The sequence below is a fragment of the Panthera uncia genome, chromosome B1 (assembly GCF_023721935.1).
Source record: "Panthera uncia isolate 11264 chromosome B1, Puncia_PCG_1.0, whole genome shotgun sequence".
Lineage (NCBI taxonomy): Eukaryota > Metazoa > Chordata > Mammalia > Carnivora > Felidae > Panthera > Panthera uncia.
The window spans coordinates 185,934,531-185,959,460 of NC_064811.1; the positions used below are offsets into that span (position 1 = coordinate 185,934,531).

Here is a 24,930-nt window from a genome sequence, read left to right on the forward strand (position 1 = left end):
CACAAATAAACCAACAACTAGGTTATAAATAATGCCAGGTGGCAGCGAATCCTCTGGAAAAAGTTAAAGAAGGTTAAGGGCACTGAGAATGATGACGGTGCCATTTTTTACACAGAGTGGTCTGGAAATGCCTGCCTGATAAGACGGAATTTGAGCAGAGACCTACAGAAAGTAAGAGCGCTGGCCACGTAGATATCTGAGGGCAAAGCATTGCAGGCAGAGTGAGTAGCAAGGACAGAAGCTCTGAGGCAGGCACACCCTGGGGATATTGGAGGCAAGTGACGGGGAGAGTGCCAGATGAGGTCTGAAAAGTAACAAATGGTGCGGCAGCCTGCTCAGATTGCCAGATTTTATAGTTAACCCCCAGGCCACCACTGTGTTGGTGCCACAGGTCCACTTCTCACAGGCCAATCCTGACCAATGACTGAGCAAGGCAGGGGTTGGAGGGCAGGCCCATTCTGCTGCTGCTGACTTTGGCTGAAGGCCCCCTCATCAGCCTGGCTCAAATTTCTTAGAATTGTGAGGGCCTTTCTACCCAACCCTTTCCTTGTCCATCTCCGTTCACAAATGTCAGTCCTTCCCAAATAAAGGAGTTTCCTGCCTACTCCCATGTCTTCCCGTATGTCTGTCACAGATGCCTCCCCCGGTATGTTTTATGTGTGTCTAACCTTGGCTCACTGTCCTTCTCAAAGGATCTGAACTGATCCGAGGCCATGTCAGGTCCCTGTGGGTCATGGTGCCTGCAGACTTTGGATCTTATCCCAAGGACAGGGAATACCTGTGGATGGTTTTGAGTAGAGGAACTTTAATTTTAGAAATAATGGAGATTAGCAATCCACTAGGGTCAGAGTAGAAGCAGGGACACTGTTCGGAGGCCTCCACTCAGACCAGGGTTGGGCAAGTAGATGAATGTGGATGTCTGCTCTTCCTAAGTTCACCCAAGACCTTCTAATAGCAAGATCCAGCATCTTTCAGCATCTCTGTGGTCTTTTACCTTTTGACCTTGCCCACTTTTTAGAGATTGTCTCTGTTGGCTTCTGAGTTTCCTCTCTCCTCTCAATCTCACCTTCTAGTAACTTCCACTGACCTCTTTTTTGTCAGTTCCTTCACACCGGGGCTCCTCAGAGTATTACTTGTTCCTCTTGTCCTCTCTTCTCATCTCGGTGGTCCGATCCCTCACGCACGTTTGTTGTTCACTCCCATTTGTCACTCCCCCTGCCCCAGACACCCACTAATCTACTTTATGACTTTTTAACTTTGCTTTTTATGGATGTTTCGCATAAATGGAGTCATTCAATATATGGTCTCTTGGGTCCTGCTGCTTTTACTGAGCTGAATAATTTCGAGGTTCATTCACATTGTAGCATGGTTCATGGTTTATTCCTGTTTTTTGTATTGCTGAATAGAATTCCATCCTATGGATAGTTCTCAGATTTTTATAATAAAAAATCTTAAAGCCGAAGAAATACAGAGAGTATTATGGAGTTGGGGAGTATTCATGTGCCTTCATTTGGTTCTCTGTTCACGTTTAGAACGTTTGCTTCATTCTCACTTGAGAAATACCAGTTTCTGTTTTGTTTTGTTTTGTTTTTGAACCAGTTGGAAGTAAATTGCCAACATCGTGACACTTCACCCCTAAATAATTCAGCGTGTATAGAATCTTCTCCTATGTAACCATGATTATTTTCACATTTTCTCAATTGCCCCCCAAATATCCTTTATGACTTTTTTGAAATAAAAATTCTAATCAAGATTCAAACAGTACCTTTTGTTGCCATGATTTTTGCTCTCTATAAGACTATTATCCTTGCCTTTTCATCTTGTTTTGCTTGAATTCTCATAATGTTAACGTTCTTGAGAAGCCCAGCCAGTTATCTTATAAGCTGGCTGCATTTTGAATTTGTCTTATTTTTTTTCATGGTTAGATTCAAGTTAAACCTTTTTTGGGGAAGAATACTATTTTTTTTTTTAAATCCCAAATCAGGGCAAGGTATCATGTAAGTTGGGAGAGGGCAATGTGTTTAAAAGGGTCTGAAGGTGTTGGTATTATTCTAGAAGAAGGTCACAAGTTTTCTCCCTGTGCTGCCCAACACACATGCTGGACCATGTGGCTGTTTGTAGCATTGGTTGGGTTGTTCCCAAAGGCTTCAACCTTGAGGTCCACGGGATACTTTGTCACTTAGTTTTGCTGTAGATGCTATTTGACTTTATGGGGGGATTGGGTGACATTCAAAATCTATGCAATCAGGACACTTTGAGAATGAAAAAGGAGCTAAGAATCATTATTTTGGAACCATGGGCATAAACCATGATGATCTGGGGTAAAACTCTACCAGTGACCAATAATTCTACTCCCAGGTATATACTTTGAAGAGAGGGGTGTTCTGCATTCTCACTATGGTTTGTTTTGATATGAATGTTGGTATTACAATTTAACCTGCTTTTTTTATATGCTGTGATTACCTGAATAAATATTCATGTATTTCATCAGTTGGAAAATTATCAGCCATCATCTCTTATAATATTGATCTTTCTCCAGCCTCTCTATTCTTCCTTCTGGGTCTCTTATTAGATGTAAATTAGAACCTCTCATTCTGTTCTTCTTATCTCTTAGTCCTTGTATTGGTTTCCTAAGGTGGCCATTAAAATATTACCACAAACTAGGTGGCTTTAGCCAACAGAAATTTATTCTCTCACAGCTCTGGAGGCCAGAGTCTAAATCAAGATGTAAGCAGGGTTGGTTCCTTCTAGATGCTTCTGTGGGAAAGTCTGCCTGTGATTCGCTCCTAGCTTCTCGTGCTGCCAGAATCCCTGGGCTTGTAGATTCATCACTGATCCCTGCCATCATCTTCACTTGGACTTCTCATTTGCATGTGTCTGTGTCTTCTTCTCTTTTTAAAAAAAATTTTTTTTATGTCTGTTCACTTTTGACAGAGAGACAGAGCAGGAGTGGGGGAGGGACAGAGAGAGAGGGAGACACAGAATCCCAAGCAGGCTCGAGGCTCCCAGCTGTCAGCATAGAGCCTGATGCGGGGCTCCAACCCACAGACCGTGAGATCATGACCTGAGCCGAAGTCAGATGCTCAACCGACTGAGCCACCTAGACGCCCCTCTCCTCTTCTTATGAAGACCTGTGGGTGACCTAGGATGATCTTCTCTCAAGATCCTTAACTTAATTACACGTGTAAAGATCCTTTTCCCAAAAAAGGTCACATCCGCAGGTTCTGGGTAGACATATCTTTTGAGGAGCCACCATTCAAACCCTCTACAGCCTTTCTGTCATGTTTTAATCTCTCTTCCTTATATGCTGACTTCTGGGTCATTCAGTTATATCTTCCAATTCACTGTCTTTTCAGCTGTGTTTATTCTGCTAGTAGCTGATCACTAAAATTTTAACTTAAATGGTTCTATTTTTAATGTCCCCAATTCCTGCCTGGTTACTTTTGATAGTCTTTTGTTCCTTGACAGTTTTGATTTTCTTACATTAAACATGTCACAAATCTCATTTTATATGCTAGATATGGTAATCCCAAACTTTGAAGCTCCTGGTGCTAGATTTGAGTTTATTGTTTTTGCTGACTCTCACAAACTGATTAGTTAGTTAAGGTCAGACTAACTGCTGCCCACTTAAACTCCAAAATCTCAGTGGTTTAACATTCTAGATCCTTTTTTTCTTACTTACATCATGTCAAGTTGGTGGACTGAGGTGGGACTTTGTTCTACACAGTCATTAAGGGACCCTGACTGAGGAAGGCTATGCCGCATTTGACATGTGACCTCCAAAATCACCCTGGGCATGAACATCCCGCTAGTGGATAGGGAGAGACTGCAGAGAATCACAGGGGTAGTGTCTGTGGACCAGGCCTAGAAGTTTTTACCACTTCTGCCTTCTTCCTGTTGGCCAAAGTGCATTCGTGGCTCCATCTAAATGTAAGGGTGGCTGGAAACTGTCATTGTTGGCTGGGCATTTGCTTCCCAGCAAGAGATACTGGTTGAGAGCTACCTTCCTGTGCCACATGATTTATTTCTCTGTGTTTGGTCTTTTTTTTTTTTTTTTTTTTTTAAGCTCATATTTGATTGAACTTAGTCTGTAGGAAATCTGAGGACTTAAATTGGAACTTTCCTTGAGAGAAGATGTTCAGTTTCTTCTTCAGGAAAGGAGACATACTACTGATCTGGGACCATCTGTGAGCTTAGCAAAATTTTAAACACTGTGTGTGTGTGTGTGTGTGTGTGTGTGTGTGTTTGGTATATCTTATCTAGCATCTGGTAATATTGTATATTGTAGTTCTATTGTAGAGGGAGAGCCCTTCAGAGTATCTAACCTGCCCAACTTCCTATAGGTTTTTCCTCATATGCCTGTCAATGGAGGAAAGTATCTGTGCTCATAATATTCACGTTTAATGTCCTTCATTGGCTGTGCGATAGCTGGCAATCTAAAATTAAAAGCTATTCACTTATTTCTACATACTCAATATCTGCCTAATAAAATTGTCTATTCTGGTTACATTCCATTAGTCTGGCAATCTAGTCAGTCTAGCGCTAGGAGGAAGCATACCTCTCTCCGTGTGATAATATATACGAGCTTAACACACACATTGTACACACAAATATCACATCATGTTTCTCTAACACCTTTCTTTCATAGAGCTGTCAAATATCTTCGTATTTATTAACTCGTGCATCCTTAGGATTTCTTAACTTGCTGTTCTCATATGGTTCTCATTGGTGCAAAGGGGTGAGATTCTTTTAGTCCCATTTTAGAGAGGAGAAAGCTGAGCCTCAGGATATAGCTGAAGAGTCTCTCAGGGCCAGATTCTATCCTCTTGCCCACATTTCCCCCACAGGTGACCATCAGGACCTGGGCAGCAAAAATGGTGTGCAGACAGTATGTTTTGAGGTTTTCATAGTCTCTATGTTCATTCTCATCACGAAATTTTCTTAACTGAGTCACCTTGAAAAAGGTTCAGTAAACTCTGACAGGTTTTTCTTTAGGCCCCAGCAGCCGGAGAGTACCCAAGGTAACAACATTCATCACTCACAGATCACACGTCCGTACAGTTGGTACGTAGAGCTCTGATCCTTAGCAGAGTCCTTCCCCTCCTGCCATTCCAGGCACAAGGAGATGTGCTCCCTGTGGTCCATGGAAAGGCAGCATGGACACCGCTCAGGAGCCATAACCCAAGTGAGATGGCCTCTGTGCATGCTTAGATCCGTCCCTAGTCACCTTGAGTGGGCCACTTTACTTCTCTGGGTTTCCATCTGTTCACCTAGATAAAAAGAAGATGATGATCCATCTACTTCACAGGGTTGGGGTGAGGATTAAAAACATAATACTGGGAATGCACGTTGTATCCTATTTGACATAGACTCCGTTTTTGGTGCCTGTTAGCTGGGATGGTGAGGATGACAGTTGGCACAGCCTTGCTCGGTTGGCCCCGGGGGCTGGCTCTGGAGTCAGACTCCTGGAGTTGGATTCGAGCTCTGCCATTTAACAACCACCCAACCTTGGGGTATTGACTCAACCTTTCCTCGTCTGTTCTTGGAGCTTCCCATTTCAGAGCTGGCTTTGATTTTCCCAGTGGTGTGAGAAAATGCCCTCCTCTGCAGCGGTAGCCCCAGATGAAGGGCTTTTCTGCCATTTGCCTTTGGCATCAACTCAGTAGTGGTGTTGAAGGGAAGAGAGCAGGGCTATCATGAAACTAATAGCCGCCTTTAATTCGGTGACTGTTATGCAGTTCATTTACATGTATCTCTGTCATCCCCTGTGAGAGGAAAAAGGTAACATGTGATTTATAGTCCTCCACTGATTTTGAGGGGGGTATAGATCCTGGTTTACTCAAGCGGAGACAGGTGTGGGTTTGCAGGTTTGGAAACTGGGACTCGTAACGAGCTGAAGGCCTCTGCCCAAGGTTAAAGAGAGAATAAGAGGCCTGGGGAGCAAGGGGACGTATCTGGGTGGGAGGGAGTCAGGAACCCAAACTGAGCAGTATGGTGTCAGGGATGGGAGACAGACGGGTCCTGGGAGGTGCCAGGTGAGAAGAGAGACTGAGAAGAGAGACTAGAGCGGTACATCTGTGTCTCCTGGGGGTTTTGCATAAGTGCTGTGCACAGTGTATTGTTAGGAAATCTTCAGTAAAGGGCACATTGTTTCTTAATGCTTCTGTGGGAGTGGATTATTTCCAGTGAGTGCACAGAAGTGCAAAGTTAGCGGGGTGGGGTGCATGGACTACATCACCTTCATTTCAAAGATGAAGAAACTGGGAGGCCCCCAAGGTGACCAGCCTGGATGACTGGTGGAACTAGACTGCCGCGTGGGGCTCCGTGGACTCCAGGGCCTGTGCGGTCACATGCTAAGTGTCACCACCTTTTCCCCTTCATGCCCCCTGGGAAATTCCCATGGCACCTGAGGACAGGAGCAGTAAACTCAAGGGCATGTACTCCATTACAAAATAATATTTTTAAACACTCGTGGGTGCAAGTTAAATCTAGATTGGTTCCCATCCTGGCAGGGGAACTTACCCAACTTACTTAACTGTCTGAGCCACAGTTCTCCCATCTGTAAACTATCTGCTCTATAAGGCTAATGTGCAGCTGCGATGAGATAATTCTGGAACTCTCTGAGCACTGTGCTTGGCACACAGTAAAAGCTTCTGTTCTCATATGGTTCTCATTGGTTGTTACTAGGTATGTTGCAGGCATATAATATCTTGTATATTTCATTAGGTTGGCATAGGATTAAAGCATTAAGATCTCTCATATTATTTTGCAATCGATAGGCTGATCGACTGATACCTTTTTTTTTTTTTTTTTTTTAAGTATTTAAGGCCTCTTCTAAGAGCTTCCTCTTTCACCATCCAGTAGAGGGGTTCTTTATATCTTGCCCTTTCCTCCTAATTTGTCCTAATTTCGAACTCAATTGTAATTGCACTAGAGTCTGAGCCTCTGTCATCTCCTTTCTTCAGAGTTAAAAGAATTATAAACTGCAGTGTCCCTCAGACTTGACCAACCAATTGTGTCCCTGGGCGGATCTCCAATACTGGGATCGTGTCCTACTGATCTAGTATTCACAGCACCTAACATTGTGTCTTGAAAACAAATACTCCAGAAATGGGTATTTAAACCAGGATGTCTCTAAGACATTCTGTGTATTCCCTCTTTGTGAACCTAGATGGACCTTAGCGATAGCTTTGACCAACAGAGCACGATAGAAATGGTGCTGTGTGACTTCTGGGTCCAGGTCATAAAGATACCAGCTATTTCCGCTTTGCTGTTTCTGGTTTCTCACTCTTGGAGCCAGCAGCCACACTTTTGAAGAAGCCAAGCAGCGATGTGGAAGGGCCACACGTGGCGTGGCAGCTGACAGGCCCAGCTCAGGTCAAAGCCGACATCAATTGCCTTCAAGTATTTCCAGCCCCCAGGTGTCAGTCACCCCCAACCTTTGAACTGCCGCTGCTCATGCCGCATAGAGCAGAGGATTTGCCTTTAGAAACCCTACCCAGACTGCAGATTTGTGAGCTGAATAAATCATTGTTGTTTTTAATCACTTAAGGTTTGAGGTCATTTGTTACACAGCAGTTGATAACTGATACATCCACCCACTTGATCAGAAGGGATATGCAGGCCAAACAGAAATTCCAAAAATAACCTGTTTCCAGAAAATTGTTTCACTTAGGAAGGGAGGGATTTTGCAACCTTTTTAAAAGGAATGGGTGTAGGTGATAATCATCAGTGATTGTTGCTAAAATCAGTAGATGAAGGTTGGTGGGAAACTTGATAGTAAATGGATTAGGCTGACACCATCCAAACCCACAGATCCAGCTTATCGAAGAGTTAGATAACCAGACACTATGAGTACACAATGTGAAGTAAGAGCAAATGCCAGTCCCATCTATGTCTTGCCTTAAAAAAACCTGAACCTGAATCTAATCAGACCTCTAGATTGAAATACTAGTTTTCAAGAAATACAGGAGATAAAGGAACATGTTAATAACACCACAAGGATGTGATAGGCAAGATCTGTAATATGTGACATTTTCAGGACAAAACACCCTGTTTTCTCAATTAAAAAAAAAAAAGAATAAATAATAAATAAAATAGAGGAGAACTCTTGTAGGTTAAAGGAGACTAAAAGCCAAAACCAAAAAATGATATGTGGTTTTGTGTGGACCCTGATTCAAAGAAATCAACTGCACAGGCATTTTTTGAAATAATTGGGGAAAATTGAACATGGGCTGGGTTACAGATGATATTGAAGAATTATCATTTATTTTACTGGGCGTGAAACAATAATGTCATTTTTTAAAAAGTTCTTAACATAGGGGTGCCTGGGTGACCCAGACTTTTGAGTGTCCGGCTCTTGATTTTGGCTCAGGTCATGATCCCAGGGTCATGGGATTGCCCCACATCAGGCTCTGTGCTGACAGTGCAGAGCCTGCTTAGGATCCTCTCTGTCCCTCTCTCTCTGCCCTCCATTGCTTCTCTCTGTCTCTCTCTCTCAAAATAAATTAATTAACATTAAAAAAATTTCTTCAGTATAAGAAATAGGATACAAGTATTTGAGTTAAGATACGATGTCTGGGATTTCCTTTAAAAATATTCCAGTGGGAGAGGGAAACGTAAAACCAAGGCAGAATGTTCTTTTTGTTGTTCATCCTACTGTTTTTGTACATTTGAAAATTTCCATAGAAGAGAGCTTTTAAATTTTATCTAAGGTCTTCAGAAGAGATAAACTTATATTTGGCCCATGAACACTTTTTATTTTTTAAATATAATTTATTGTCAAGTTAGTTAACATACAGTGTGCTCTTGGTTTTGGGGTTAGATTCCCATGATTCATTGCTTACATACAACACCCAGTGCTCATCCCAACAAGTGCCCTCCTCAGTGCCCATCACCCATTTTCCCCTCCCTCAGCCCCCCCCCGCCATCAACCCTCAGTTTGTTCTCTGTATTTAAGAGTCTTTTATGGGTTTGCCTCCCTGTCTGAAACTGTTTTCCCCTTCCCTTCCCCCATGTTCTTCTATTAAGTTTCTCAAATTCCACATATGCGTGAGTGAGCACTTTTTTAGAAAAATTTTTAATGTTATTTATTTTTGAGAGAGAGAGAGAGAGAAAGAGAGAGCAGGGGAGCGTCAGAGAGAGAGGGAGACACAGAATCTGAGGCGGGCTTCAGACTCTGAGCTGTCAGCACAGAGCCCAATGCAGGGCTCAAACTCACAAACCACGAGATCATGACCTGTGCTGAAGTCAGACGCTCAACCGACTGAGCCACCCAGGTGCACCAAGTGAGCACTTTTAAATTTTTTTTTTTAACGTTTATTTATTTTTGAGACAGAGAGAGACAGAGCATGAACGGGGGAGGGGCAGAGAGAGAGGGAGACACAGAATCGGAGGCAGGCTCCAGGCTCTGAGCCATCAGCCCAGAGCCCAACGCGGGGCTCGAACTCACGGACTCACGGACCGCAAGATCTTGACCTGAGCTGAAGTCGGACGCTTAACCGACTGAGCCACCCAGGTGCCCCCCGAGTGAGCACTTTTAACGCAAACTCGACTGTGAGATTGGCCGTGGGTAAGCGGGCTTGGGGGAAGGGGCTAAGCAGCCCTGCTGGGGCCTGGTGCTCAGAGCCCGGCACCACCCAGGTCCAGGGTCTCACTCTAAAGCATCCTGAGGTGGGGCCCTCAATGGCCAGGGCCGGGGCCAGGCGCTGTGGGTTCAGAGTGAGGAGGGCCAAGTGGCCAGAAATGCACACAGAGCCTGTGTGACGACTTCAGGGAGACAATACCTGGAAATGGAAAAGGACCCAGGTGGTGGCAGTCCAAGGCTGCTGCTATAGACACAGAGAAGGCTCTGGTGGCTCCCCCTGCCCAAAGGCACATGGCAGTGGGGCTGGGAGCAGAGCTAAGGATGAAACCCTGCCAGGATTGATGTCCGCCTCCGCTGCTCCCCTCCCGTGGCCCAAACTTGCCTCTATTGCAGCCTGAGTTTCTCCTCCCAAGGAACACGTCTTTACACTGGGAACACTTCTTCCCGGCCTGGCCACCAAAAGGAATGGATTCTCCTGCACGGGAGTGCAAGGGCAGGTGTCTGATCTGCCCAGCTTGGACCTTGGAGCACCTGTTGCTGCAGTCAGGAGTGGGGTGCTCTAGCCCAGCTTGGGATAGGCGGCCACCTCCTTCCCACTCACTGTAGTCGCACATGTCTGGCCATATAAGCTCCTGCGAGGACCGCGTGTTGTGGGGAGGCGTTTCCCAAGGGCCAGGGGTAGCTGCTCCTGGCAGGACAAAGGGGTGCTGGAGAAGTTAAATGCCCACTGCAGTGACCGTTGCAAATTGGGGTTAAAAACTCCTGACCTGAATTCACCCAAAGAGAAAGGAAGAGGAGGGTGATAAAGGGTAGGATAATAAAATACAGAGTAGAAGCAAAATTCTAAAAAGCAAAGCAAAACAAAACAAGGAGGATGGGAGGCAGGGTGGGTGAGGACATGGAAGCACAACATGAGAACTAAAATGAGTAATGTTCAGACAGCGCGATCTCTCCCGGTTCTGCAGGTTCGATTTTGCTGTGCCGGCAACTGAAAGGGCTCCCCTGGGTGCATGGCCCCCGCGCCTCTGGGCTCGCTTCCTGCCTTGGCCCAGATTCTTAACATGTTCAGCATCTTCACAAGCAGCTTTAAGAATTCTGGGGTGCCTTCACATCGTGACCTGCAAAACCAAAATGAGAGGCTGGCACAGGCACGAGGCTCTTCACCCTGGTGTAGCTGTGGGTGGTGGAGTGTTTCATAACCGCCAGCAGAGGGCAGTGTTGGGCCAGGCATTCCCCTGCCCCCAGCCCCACACAGGGAAGGTGTTATCTCAGCCGTCATGAGCCCCATGGTTAGTTTCTGAATGTGAGATTCACCCCTTCCAAACTTTGCAGAGCAAGGCATCTATATGGCAGTGCTTCTTTTCTATTTCTTCTGCCTCAGACCGTGATGTGTATAAGACGAAGTAAGACTCTTCTCTGTCCAGACTCTTCTCCCTAGAAGCCATTGATAACTGCATGCTGTTTGATAGCATTGCCCTTTATTTTTGTTTACTTTTTTAAACGTTTACTTATTTTTGAGACACAGAGAGACAGAGTATGAGCAGGGGAGGAGCAGAGGGAGAGTCAGACACAGAATTGGAAGCAGGCTCCAGGTTCTGAGCTGTCAGCACAGAGACTAGGCAGGGCTTGAACTCACGAACTGTCAGATCAGGACCTGAGCGCAAGTCAGACGCTTAACCGACTGAGCCACCCAGGCGCCCCTAGATAGCATTGCCCTTTAAAGGGGGATTTAGGTGGTGTCGTGCATCTACCAAATGCCTACTATGTGCCTACTGGGTGCTAATGTTCTACCTACCCAAATTATTTAACCCTACTAGAAAGTGTGATTATCTGCATTTTTCAGATGAGGAAAATGAAGGCTCATTAAAGTTAAGTGACTTGTGGGAGCTCCCCTGGCAGGGGTAAGATCCCAGCTTTGATCTGCTGGGTTCCAAAACGCTTTCCCCTAGGCCACATGCTTCCCATAGGTCCTCAGTTCCTGCCAGTTCTCATCCTGAATGAGCTTCTGTTTTTAACTCACAAAGCTGCTCTGTTCCAGGGGTATCTACTCCTTGACCTGGGACACTATCAGTACATCAAAAAGATACTGCTCACACTTAGCCGAGGGATGAACCGCTCATGTGAGTTACTCTTTCATCAGTAAGGCAAACTCTTTCAACACATTTTATGTATGCTAGGAGCACCTGAGGAAAGTTATATACACAAATCATTAGGTGAGGCATCCAAAGCCTCCCATTTACATGCTGACTGCTAGTGCTCATTGATCAGAGCAGATAAACTATGGCTACAGCGATGATCTAAACTGTTTTTCCTCCCGTGACTTGGGAAGTCGGTCTCACTTCTCTATGGCCATACCTGGCCCAGGGTAGTGAACTTGGACAGACCAACATCATACCTCACACAGCCCAGCAATGACAAACAAAGCTAACCATGTTGACAAAAATGAGTTTTCTTCCAGCTGCTTTCTACCAAAAAAAAAAAAAAAAAAGGCAACGGTGGGGTGGGACGGGTTTTATTTTTATAGACGGGTTGGTCCACACAAGATTGAGCCATTGACACTGCTGGTTACCTCACACCCCTGAACAGCTGAATTTGATATTCTTTACCAGTTTCTGGAATTAACGGTCGATCCAATAATATTTTGATATCTGGTCCTTGGCATCAGAGGTCACCCATTGGTCATCCCGGATTCTACACCAGTTGAAAAGCTGGATTGGAGGATGTGGGCTAGATCCAAGAACTAAATGTACCTTTGTTGTTGTTTTGTTTTGTTTTGTTTTTGTTTTTGTCTTTACTGAGTTGAACTCTCCTTCCTTACCCCCCCCCCCCCCCCCCCTCCCCCCCGCCCCCACTGAAGAGCTGGAGAAACCTGATGCCCTGGCAAGAACTCCTGTCCCGGGTAAGAGGAGGGAATGCAAACAGGGGCCTCACGCTGCCTGTAGGCAGACAGTGTGAGAGGGGACTCGAGCCTGTCTTATGCCAGAGTAACCACCCCATTAGATGTGACCGATCTAATGTCACCGGGTGGGGAGACACGGAGGGCTTTATCACTAGAGAGAGGGTGGCTTCAGGATAGAGGCATTGGCTGAATTTCACTCACACATGGAAGAGTACGAGCCAGGAATGAGAAGTTTCTCCCTCCAAACACCTGCCATCTTTAGAAGTCCCTGCAAGTACTCACTAAAATGGGAATGTACCTCAAAAGAGGTTCCGTCTTAATGCGGTAATTAATTCAGGCTTATTTCCAACTTCGCACAGAGGTTAGGATAGATTTAATTGTTTGGAAATTTCTTTGAGCTTTGATAAAAAAATAGCTTTCCAAAAATAAAAAAAAAATGTTTAAAATAAAGGCTCCAAAATGTACATTTTTATCCTTACACAGGAAAAAAAAAATTATTTTCCTGTATTCTAGTTGTTAAATAATTGCACCAAGCTAGTATGTGCCAGAAAAACAAAACTGCGTTGTTGTTTTTTTTTTTTTTTGAGTCCAGTGACCTCAAAACTATGAGTGTGAATGTCTCTAATAAAAACCATCTCTCCTTTTTAACGTTTGGGGTTATTTTTGTTGCAATCCCTACATTTCACACCATAATCAAATCAAAGCCTGTTATCTTGGTCTTGCAATATCTGTGACTCAGACTCTAATCATGACTGTGTCTAGCACATATATCAGTAGATACATTTAAAAAATGTGCAAATGTTGAGCTCTTCTTTTAACTTGATCTTGCATATTTCATTTGAAGCCCCTTCTTTAACATACCAAATTCTGTCTTAGAACAAGTTAAGAAAATAAGATGTATTTCCCAACGGAAGTTATCCTTAAAACAAGTTTCAACTTGTAAGGTGCTTTGAGGAATACATTGTTGGGTATCAGGTAGTTTTTTGAAAGTTCACCCATCTAAATAGGGTCTAAACTATTCTCTAGAGCCTCCAAATGCGTAAGGAGAGGTGCTGAGAGGTGCCTAATAGTGGAAAAGTCTACATCATAACATTCTCAGGCTGCCTGGTTCTGAGTCAGGTATATAGTTACTTCTTGGAGCCACATCAATTTGAGGTGATGTATATACATTCAGTCTTTAAAATGTACCCATTAACTTGAGACCCCCAGATTTCAGACCTTTGGGAGCCTCTCTTTTCACAGCTGGACTTTTTCCAGAGGGGGAGGGAATGCATGATCCCTCTCTGCTTTGTGAGTATCTGTTGTCGGGCAGCATTCCCTTCTTTAGAGATATTTATGATAATGTTTATGCATGATAGTCGATTATAAAAGACAGCAGCGTCTGGCCTTCTGGAGATCCGTGCACCTCCATGTGGTTACCTTGGTGAGACTCTCAGAAGCCGGCCTGGATTATGAGGCAATTTCTGTTAAAACAACCAAGTCCTGGTAGGCTGGTAAGCAACCTCGTGGCTGGAGGGGAGTGGCTGCTGGGAAGCATGAGGGCACTGAATCAGCGGGGCCTGGCTTTGAACTGGGGCTCTGCCCTCTCACCAGCTGCGTTCCTACTTTGAGCCTTAGTTCTCCACCTGCGAATGAGGATAATAGTAGCCATCCCTTAGAGCTATGTGGGAGACTAAGATGAAAACATAAAGCACCTCGTTCCAGATACACAGGAGGTGGCCCAGAACTGGCAACTAGTCTCATTACTAAGCTGATCAGTCTTATTGCTGCATTTATTACCTGTCAAATGTTCAGACCTTTGGCCTTCAGGTGCTGAGCGCTCCTGAGTCTAACTTGGCCTCTAGCCCACCCATGCATTGCCCCCGTTAAAGTGTTTCCTGAATAGGCTGACCCCTGCAGCCTTATACCTGGACCGACTGGGGCCCCTGAAGCCATCCTGTGTTTGAGGGTGGAAGCTTTCCAGATTGCATAATAGCAAGCACAGCAGCAGCAGAAGCACCCTTCTCATGGACTTATTAAGTGCTGCGGATCGTACCGAGTGCTAGTTCATACGCTGGTGAACTAGCGTTAGTAGATTGTACTGATTAAGGGCGAGGACTCTGGGTCCAGGCTTCCTGAGTTGAATCCTGGCTCCACTACACTTGCTGGTGAGAGACTTCAGGAAAATTACCTCCCTGGGGCTCAGTGAATTCACCTATCAAGTGGGGTAACAATAGTACTTATCGCCTAAGTTACTGCCAGGATTAAAGGCTGTATAAGTTTCCTAGAGTGCTATAACAAAGCACCACACTCTGGGTGCCTTAGAGGAGCGTGAATTGGAAATCAAGGTGTTGGCAGGGCCACACTCGCTCTAAAAGCTCCAAGGGAGGATTCTTCCTTGCCTCTTCTAGCTTCTGGTAGCTCTTGGTGCTCCTTGGCTTGTAGACAGCCATCTTCTCCCCGTGTGTTCACAGCATCTTCTGTCTGTGTGTGTCTGAGTCCAAACTTCCCCTTAGGCCAACCCAATGACTTAATTAAAAAAATTTTTTTTAGGGGCGCCTGGGTGGCTCAGTCAGTTGAGCGTCCGACTTCAGCTCAGGTCACGATCTCGCGGTCCGTGAGTTCGAGCCACGCGTCAGGCTCTGGGCTGATGGCTCAGAGCCTGGAGCCTGCTTCCGATTCTGTGTCTCCCTCTCTCTCTGCCCCTCCCCTGTTCATGCTCTCTCTCTCTTTGTCTCAAAACATAAATAAATGTTAAAAAAAATTAAAAAAAAATTTTTTTAGTGTTTATTTTTGAGAGAGAGAGAGAGAGAGAGAGAGAGAGCATGAGCAGGGGAGGGGTAGAGAGAGAGAGGGAGACAAAGAATCTGAAGCAGGCTCCAGGCTCTGAGCTGTCAGCACAGGTCCCCCTGACTTCATTTTAATTAGAAGATTCTCTATAAAGCCCCTATTTCCAAATAAGGTCACATTTTGAGATATTAGGGGTCAGAACTTGAGCATATCTTTTGTGGGAGGACACAGTTCAACCCATAACATATGAACTTAGAACAATACTTGGAACATAGCAAGCATTGTATATGTGTTGACAGTTTTTATCTTTAATACCACAATCCAGCCAGGGAAGTACTGTTTTTCCCATTTTAGAGATGGAAAAATGAGGCTCTAGGAAGTTACGGATTAGCCTCAACTTCCACAGCTAGAAAGGGGGAAGACCCCTTAACCCAGACTCTGGTCTGTGTGAGTGACCACACACTTGTCATCTTTCTGCTGTACCCATCATTTCCCAGAGGCGGACAGACTTCCCACAGCCTGGTTCAGTGTGCCTATCATGCACGGTTGTGACACAGACTTCCAGTGGGTGGCCCCAGAGGACTGCCCACAACTCTGGACTCAGCCTCACGAGTGCTGCCTCTGGGTGAAAATGTGTATGTTTTAAAACAATCATTTCCCAGATCTGTATTAGTATTTTGTAATCTGTATTTATATTGCCACATTTCAACTAAATTGATGTGCCTAAAATGTAACTTCATTTTTCACTTTTCAATGAGCTATGTTTTTTAAACAATTTTTTTAACATTTATTTATTTATTTTTGAGAGAGTGAGAGAGAGAGAGAGACAAAGCACAAGCAGGGGAGGGGCAGAGAGAGGAGGGAGACACAGAACCCGAAGCTGACTCCAGGCTCTGAGCTGTCAGAACAGAGCCCGATGTGGGGCTCGAACCCATGAACCATAAGATCATGGCCTGAGCTGAAGTCGAACACTCAACCAGCTGAGCCACTCAGGTGCCCCGAGCTCGGTTTTTTTAATGTTTATTTATTTTTGAGAGAGAGAGAGAGAGAGAGAGAAGAAGAAGAAGAAGAAGAAGAAGAAGAAGAAGAAGAAGAAGAAGCAGAAGCAGCTGCAGCAGCAGCAGAGGGGTAGAGAGAAGGGGGAACAGAGGATCCAAAGCAGGCTCTGTGCTGTCTGTGCTGACAGCAGAAAGCCTGATGCAGGGCTCGAACTCCCGAACCATGAGGTCATGACCTGAGCCAGAGTCAGACACTTACCCTAAGACTGAGCCACCCAGGCGCCCCTCAGTGAGCTGTTTGAACATTGATTAGACATGGCCACACTCGTCTAATGAAAACACACATGGACCCCAGAAAAGTACAACGAATGACTTTAGAAATTCAAGATTAATATCACTTTGTAAAGATGATTATACATCAGAATTAAGAAAGCTTTTGTATAATAGAGAAATTCCTCTTTTGGTTCTTCATTGGCTGTGGAACCTGTGTGTTTTGTAAAGTAATAGGCTATATGGTTGTTTTCTGCCTTGTATTTATAGACATAAGTAAATGGTTAAAAAAAACACAAAAAAACCAAGAGGTCCCCCTCCTGAAATCAGCATAAATGTATGTTCTAGAATACAGATATGACCACTAACTCTATTGTAGTCATGAAGAGTGAAGAGCAAAGAACATTCTGTTGACAGACAGGTAATCAGAGTTCAAGTTGCTTTTGTTCCCTTTGCGCCTACACCCATGCACCACTTATTAGCACTGTGACCTTGAGCAAAATATTCACCCCTTACACACCTAATGCATACATAACACAGAGAGTTATTCCTTTCCTCTGAATTTGCAGGTAGAGGATTAGATCAAGAGGCCACCTGTGGCCTTATGGTCCCTTTTCTAAGCTATACGTGGAACCATAAGCACTCACAAGGCCCTGTGGTGATAACATCAGACTCAGGTGGTCCCTAATATTTAGTTAAGGGCCTACTCGAGTGGTCAATGTGATTTTCTTTTCTTTATTTTTCATTTTATTTTAAGATTTATTCTTATTTTTTAAAATTTAAATTCAAGTTAGTTAACATACCGTGTAGTCTTGGCTTCAGGAGTAGAACCCAGTGATTCATCTCTTAACATGTAACATCCAGTGCTCATCCTGAAAAGTGCCCTCCCTAATGCCATCGCCCATTTAGCACCCCCCGCCATCCAACACTTCTCCAGCAACCCTCAATTTATTTTCTGTATGTAAGAGTCGCTTACGGTTTGTCTCCCTTTCTGTTTTTTATCTTATATTTCCTTCCCTTCCCCTATGTTCACCTGTCAGTCAGAGAAAGATAACAATGTGATTTTTTACAAAAAAAAAAAAATCTGTCTCATGGTTTCCCTTGGCTGCTGTGCTGGGTCTTCTCTGTTTGTGTTTTTGTCTGACTCTACCTCCTCTAGTGCTCCTGGGACCCCAGGAGGCTGAACTTCTGGATGGCCTCAGCTGGACAGAGGGAGGAGATTGAAGTCACGAGAGTGGTCCTGATGCCCCTGCTCAGTGCTGGCCTCACTCCTCTCCTCCTTGCTCAAGCCTGGGTGGGGGTGGGGGTGGGGGTGCTGGCTCCCCGCTACAGTAATCTTGGGTTGCTTCACCGTCTCCGGTTGGTTCTCCCGAACCCTGGCCACCCCTTTGTAAATAGTCCCTCTTCGGGGGCCTGTACCATCTGTTCATTGTGCCGGGACCTTGACTGAGTCAAGCCATGACTACCTTGAGCTGTACCAGCACATCGTGTGATTAAGAGCATCTCGCCCTGTGAGGAAAGTGAACACAGAGTGATAGAAAGTGAAATTCTGCATCTGACCTAAGAAGTATCCCCTCTCATCTCTTCATCATTTTGTGCTTGCCATCACCTCGGTGTGCATGAAAAGTCCTCCCTAGCTTTCAAATCCCAGCTCCTCTAGAAGCTTGCCCTGGCTCCTCCAGGCCGACTTGGCCTGCCCTCATCCCTCCATTCCTGCTGGGCTCCACGGGTACCTCCTTTCGCGCTTCTCAGGCTTCACTGTTACTGCGAAACAGCAACAAAGAAAGGACGCCTCAGCGTGACGGTTGAGGGTTGCCAGGTAAAATATAGCGTACGCAGTTACATTTGAATTTGAGGTAAACAACAAATAATGCTTTAGCACAAGTCTGTTCCACGGAGTTTTGGGGACGTACTTACAGTAAAAAAAAAATCATTGTTGTGTGAAATTCAAATTTAACTGGGGGCCTTCCGTCTTTGTCTTTTTTTTCTTTTTTTCCCCTAAAATAAACCTGGCAACTCTAACTACGGTGGCCTTCTAAAGTGGGTGTCTCCTGTTTAAAGAAACTTTTCTTTTTTCTTTTCTTTTCTTTTCTTTTTTCTTTTCTTTTCTTTTCCTTCCTTCCTTCCAGCGTTCTATGAGCTAATGAGCCTGCAAATTTGGGAGTTGAGCAGGAGCTCTGGAGGGCTGAATTGCTTTTGAGAAAACTGAAGTCTGGAGAGAAATGTGGCCGGTAGGTGCTGTGGAGCAGAGGGTGGAGAAGAGGCGAATCAATGAGGTGGACAAGGCTGGGACCTTTATAGTGAGGGGACCGAGGAGGAAGCCTGGGTGGGGGAGCTGAGCGGGCTTAGGAGAACTTTGTGTCTGATGCTCAGTTTGAAGTTCTGCACATTGTTCTCCAGCCCCCACCCCCACTCCCCTGAATCCCCAGTAAAGTTCACCCCCTTGTGAATATTTTGTGTGTGGGGTTTCTTTGTAGAAATGTAACACAATGCACTAAAAGGCTGAGCTCCATTTCTGGGGTGTCTCGTCTCGAGGTCGAGGTGCCTGCAGTTATGTGGGGCTCCTGGGAATTTGCAAGAATCTTGGTGGAAATAGGGTTGGAACAAACCATGTGGAGAGCTCAAGAGAAAGGAGGTTCCAGCTGATCTCTAGATTACATTTGATTCTCTACCCTAACAATAACAACATAAGTTCATGTTAACAGCGCTTACTGTGCTGTGTGTGTGTGTGTGTGTGTGTGTGTGTATACACACACACACATATGTATGTGTGTGTACATATGTCCATGTATACACAAACACACCCCTCGCTTTGTTCAGTTTGAGTAAACACAAAACTCCAGTTTCCACAGTTTAGTTAAATAATACCAGCTTCCCAGAAAGAGGATTCTAACTTGAGTTGCCCCCTATATTAACTAAAATAAATATGGCAACCTTAACTGTAGCTCTCCTAACATAAAGTGTAATTCACTCTTGGCTCCTCGGTCCACAAATCACTACGTAAATAACAAATGTGCACCATGATCAGTGACCAATCGTATCACCTCTTTCAAAGTCTGTTGGTAATTGGTTGTTGGACATGTTGCTTAGTTCGTGCACAGACAGCAAAACATATCACTATTTTGCCTCCTCGCCTGCCGGTATAATTATAAACCCACATAATTTGACTTTAAATTAAATGCAACAGGTCACCCTGGTTCTCTTCCACCCTTGAATGAAGATGTGAACATTTCCTTTTGACTACAAAAACATTTTCAATAATCCAGCAAATTGATCAAGGAGCCATCTCAACTTTTAAAAACCTATTTTCTTAGACAAAGCTTTTGACCAGCCTATTGATGCTACAATGGGAGATCATGAAGTTTCTTTAGCTAAGTTTTGGAAGAAATATGACCTAAAACATGCAGCTGAAAGCATCCAAGCACGATGGAAGCAAGTAACGTGAGTGCAACGTGGCAGGAATGTCCTGAATTGTGCAAATGACTCTGCAGGATCTGAATCAAAAGTCGTTGGAGTCCTAGAGGAAATAGTTGATCGCGGGGATATTGACACCAGCATCACTGGGACCTGTCGCTGTGCAGCCGGAGGAACTTACTGAAGGTGAACTTACTGACATAAATGAAGAAAGCAGTTGTAATGAAGAGGTTGAAGCTGTCCTGACGTGACACCAGCAAAAATTTTCCCATTAAAAGAATTCTCAGAGATATTTCATAACATGGAAACTCAAAGGATAAAATGTTTGAAACCGATCCAAACTGAAAGGGTAGGACAGGGGCGCATGGGTGGCTCAGTCGGGTAAGCGTCTGACTCTTGATTTTGGCTCAGGTCATGATCACAGTTTGTGAGTTCGAGCCCTACATCGGGCTCTGCGCTGGCAGTGTAGAACCTGCTTGGGATTCTCTCTCTCCCTCTCTCTCTGCTCCACGCTCTCTCAAAACAAATAAATAAACTTAAAAAAAAAAGGGTAGGACAATTTGCTAAGGCAAGGAAAATATGCTCACTTGTATTGTGTTATATCTTGGGAAGAAGCAGCCAAACAGTGTTCAAAACATTCTGATAAGTTTTTTGTATTTACGAAGACATTAAGACTCTTTGGCTGTCGATATTTCTAATGTTTTAAATTGCAATGTGCTAGGAAGTATTAATTTTACCATTTTCTTCATTTCCCTATCGTTATTACTTACAGTAATAGTTTTTAATATTTTAAAAAAATTGTAACATTTAAATACATTAAATTTAAAAATTTTTAAATATTTTAAAAATAAATATTTAAATATTTAAAAAAAATTTAAAGGCCATGGAACAATTATAATTTTTCCCACTGATTATTAGGATAGTTTTGCATGGTTTAAGCTTGCATAGTCATTTTTAAGAATTTTAATTCCAGTTAATTAACATGCAGTGTTCTATTAGTCTCGGGTGTATGATATAGTGACTCAACAATTCTATACATTATTCAGTGCCCATCATGCTAAGTGTTTTTTTAATCCCCTTCACCTATTTCATCCCCACCCCTGTAACCATATGTTTATTAAGAGTGGTTTTTTGTTTGTGTCTTTTTTTCTTTGTTCATTTGCTTGTTTCTTAAATTCCACATATGAGTGAAATCATATGGCTTTTGTCTTTCTCTGATTGACTTATTTTGGTTAGCATTATTATACCCTCTACATCTGTCCATGTTGTTGCAAATGGCAAGATTTCATTCTTTTTATGGCTGAGTAATATTCCATTGTATACATATCCCACTTCTTCTTTATCTATTCATCAATTGATAGACATTTGGGCTGCTTCCATAGTTTGGCCTTTGTAAATAATGCTGCAATAAACATAGGGGTGCAAGTATTCCTTTGAATTAGTGTTTTCATATTCTTTGGGTAAATACCCAGTAGTGGAATTACTGGATCATATAGTAATTCTATTTTTAATATTTTGAGGAACCTCTATACTGTTTTCCACAGTGGCTGCATCCGTTTGCATTCCCATCAACAATGCACAAGTGTTCCTTTTTCTCCACATCCTCACCAGCAATTGTTGTTTCTTGTCTTTGATTTTAGCCTTTCTGACAGATGTGAGGTGATATCTCATTGTGGTTTTGGTTTGCATTTCCTTGACAACGAGTGATGTTGAACATCTTTTCATGTGTGTGTTGGCCATCTGTCTTTTTCTTTGGAGAAATGTCTATTCATGTCTTCTGCTCATTTTTAATTGGATTATTTGTGTTTTTGGTATTGAGTTGTAGAAGCTCTTTATATATTTTGAATATTAACCCTTTATTGGATATGTCATTTGCAAATATCTTCTCCCATTCAGTACATTGTCTTTTAGATTGTTGATTGTTTCCTTCACTGTGCAGAAGCTTTTAATTTTGATGTAGTCCCAATAGTTTAATTTTGCTTTTGTTTCCTTTGCCTCAGGAGACATATCTAGAAAAATGTTGCTATGGGTGATGTCAAAGAAATTACTGCCTGTGTTCTCTTCTAGGATTTTTATGGTTTCAGGTCTCACATTTAGGTCCGTAATCTATTTTGATTTTATTTTATGTGTGGTGTAAGAAAGTGCTCCAGTTTCATTCTTTTGCATGTAGCTGTACGGTTTTCCCACGCCATTTGTGGAAGACATTGTCTTTCTCCCATTGCATATTCTTTCCTCCTTTGTTGAAGATTAATTGATCATATAATTAGGGGTATATTTCTAGGCTCTTTATTCTGTTCCTTTGATCTGTGTGTCTGTTTTTGTGTCCATACCATACTGTTTTGATTATTCAGCTTTGTCGTACATCTTGAAATCTGGGAATGTGATACCTCCAGTTTTGTTTTTCTTTTTCAAGATTGCTTTGGCTATTCAGAGTTTTTCTGTAGTTCCATACAAATTTTGGGATTGTTTGTGCTAGTTCTGTAAAAAATGCTGTTGGTATTTTGATAGGGATTGCGTTAAATGTTTAGACTGCTTTGGGTAGTATGACATTTTAACAATATCTGTTCTTCCAATCCATGAGCATGGGATATCTTTCCATTTGTTTGTGTTGTCTTCCATTTCTTTCATCACTGTTTTATAGTTCTCAGACCTCCTTGGTTAAGTTTATTCCTGGGTATTTTACTCTTTTTTGTGCAATTATAAATGGGATTATTTTCTTAATTTCTCTTTCTGCTACTTCATTATTAGTATATAGAAATACAATGGATTCCTGTATATTAATTTTGTGTCCTGCAACCTTACTGAATTCATTTATCAGTTCTTATAGCATTTTGGTGGAGTCTTTAGGGTCTTCTATATATAGTATCCTGTCATCTGCAAATAGTAGAAGTTTTACCTTTTCCTTACCAGTTTGGATGCTTTTTATTTATTTTTGTTGCCTGATGGCTGTGGCTAGGATTTCCAGTATTATGTTGAATGAAAGTGGGGAGAGTGGACAGCCTTGTCTTGTTCCTGACCTTAGGGGAAAAACTCTCAGTGTTTTACCATTGAGTGTGATGTTAGCTGTGGCTCTTTCATATGTGGCCTTTATTATGTTGAGGTATGTTCCCTCTAAACCTACTTTGATGAGGCTTTTTATCATGTTTGGATGTTGTACTTTGTCAAATGCTTTTTCTGCATCTATTGAAATGCTCATAAGGTTCTTATCCTTTCTTTTATTAATGTTATGTATCACATGGACTGATTTGCAAATATTGAACCACCCTTGTATCCTCGGAATAAATCCCACTTGATAGTGGTGAATAATTTTTTTAATAAATTGTTGAGTTCGGTTTACTAATATTTTGTTGAGGATTTTGCATCTATGTTCATCAGAGATATTGGCCTGTAGTTCTCTTTTTTTGTAGTATCTTTATCTAGTTTGGGTATTAAAGAATGAATATAGAATGATTATGGAAGTGTTTCTTCCATTTCTATTTTTTGGAATAGTTTGAGAATAATAGGTATTAACTCTTCTTAAATGTTTGGTAGAATTAATCTGTGAAGCTAGCTGGTCCAGGACTTTTGTTTGTTGGGAGTTTTTTGATTACTGATTGCTGGTAATTTGTTCAAATTTTCTGTTTCTTCCTGATTCAGTTTTGGAAGGTTATATGTTTCAAGGAATTTATCCCTTTCTTTTAGGTTGTCCAATTTGTTGATTTATAGTTTTTATAATATTCTTTTATAATCCTTTGTATTTCTGTGGTATGGGTTATTCCTCCTCTTTCATTTCTGATTTTGTTTATTTGATTCCCCCCTCCCTTTTTTGATGAGTCTTGCTTAAGGCTTATCAATTTTGTTGATCTTTTTAAAGAACCAGCTCCTGATTTCATTAATCTCTTCTACTGATTATTTTAGTTTCTATTTCATCTATTTCTGCTCTAATCATTATTGTTTTCTTCCTTCTACTGGTTTTGGGTTTTGTTTGGTCTTCTTTTTCTAGCTCCTATAGATATAAATTAGGTTGTTTATTTGAGATTTTTCTTACTTCTTAAGGTAGACCTGTATTGCTATAAACTTCCCTCTTAGAACAGCTTTTGCTGCATTCCAAAGATTTTGGATCATTGTGTTTTCATTTCCATTTGTCTCCATGTATTTTTTGATTTTCTTTTTGATTTCTTGGTTGACCCATTCATTGTCTAGTAGAATGTTATTTAACCTCCCTGCATTTGTGTTCTTTCCAGAGTTTTTCTTGTGGTTGATTTCTAGTTTCATAGCATCGTGATTCAATCTTTCTGAATTTGTTGAGACTTGTTTTGTGGCCTAATCTGTGATCTGTTCTGGAGAATGTTCTATGTGCACTGGAAAAAAAAATATGTAGGGGCACCTGGGTGGCTCAGTTGGTTAAACGTCCAACTTCAGCTCAGGTCATGATCTCACAATTCGTGAGTTCAAGCCCCACATTGGGCTCTGTGCTGACAGCTCAGAGCCTGGAGCCTGCTTCGGATTTTGTGTCTCCCTCTCTCTCTGCTCCTCCCCTGCTTGCACTCTGTCACTGTCTCAAAACTGAATAAGCCTTAAAAAAATTTTTTTAAATGTGTATTCTTCTGTTTTAGGATGAAATGTTCTGAATATATTTGTTAGATCCATCTGATCCAATGTGTCATTCAAAGCCACTGTTTCCTTGTTGATTTTCTATTTGGATGGTCCATCCATTGATGTGAGTGGGGTGTTGAAGTCCACTATTATTATTGTATTACTGTCAATTACTTTCTTTATGTTTATTATTAGCACTTTATATATTTGGGTCCTGCATTGTTGGGTGCATAAATATTTATAATTGTTATATCTTTTTGTTGGATTTTTTCCCTTCATGATTATATAGTGTCCTTCTTTGTTTCTTGTTGCAGTTTTTGTTTTAAAGTCCATTTTGACCAATATAAGCATTGCTACCTCAGCTCTTTTCACTTCCATTTCCTTGATAAATGCTTTTCCATCCCTTAACATTCAATCTG

At 42.7% G+C, this 24,930-nt stretch overlaps 1 protein-coding gene across 1 annotated transcript in view; it reads left to right on the forward strand.

Moving 5' to 3' along the window:
• The window catches only part of ENPP6 (ectonucleotide pyrophosphatase/phosphodiesterase 6), a 118,548-nt gene that overhangs the window by 24,585 nt on the left and 69,033 nt on the right, over nt 1-24,930 (forward strand). The window lies entirely within an intron of this gene.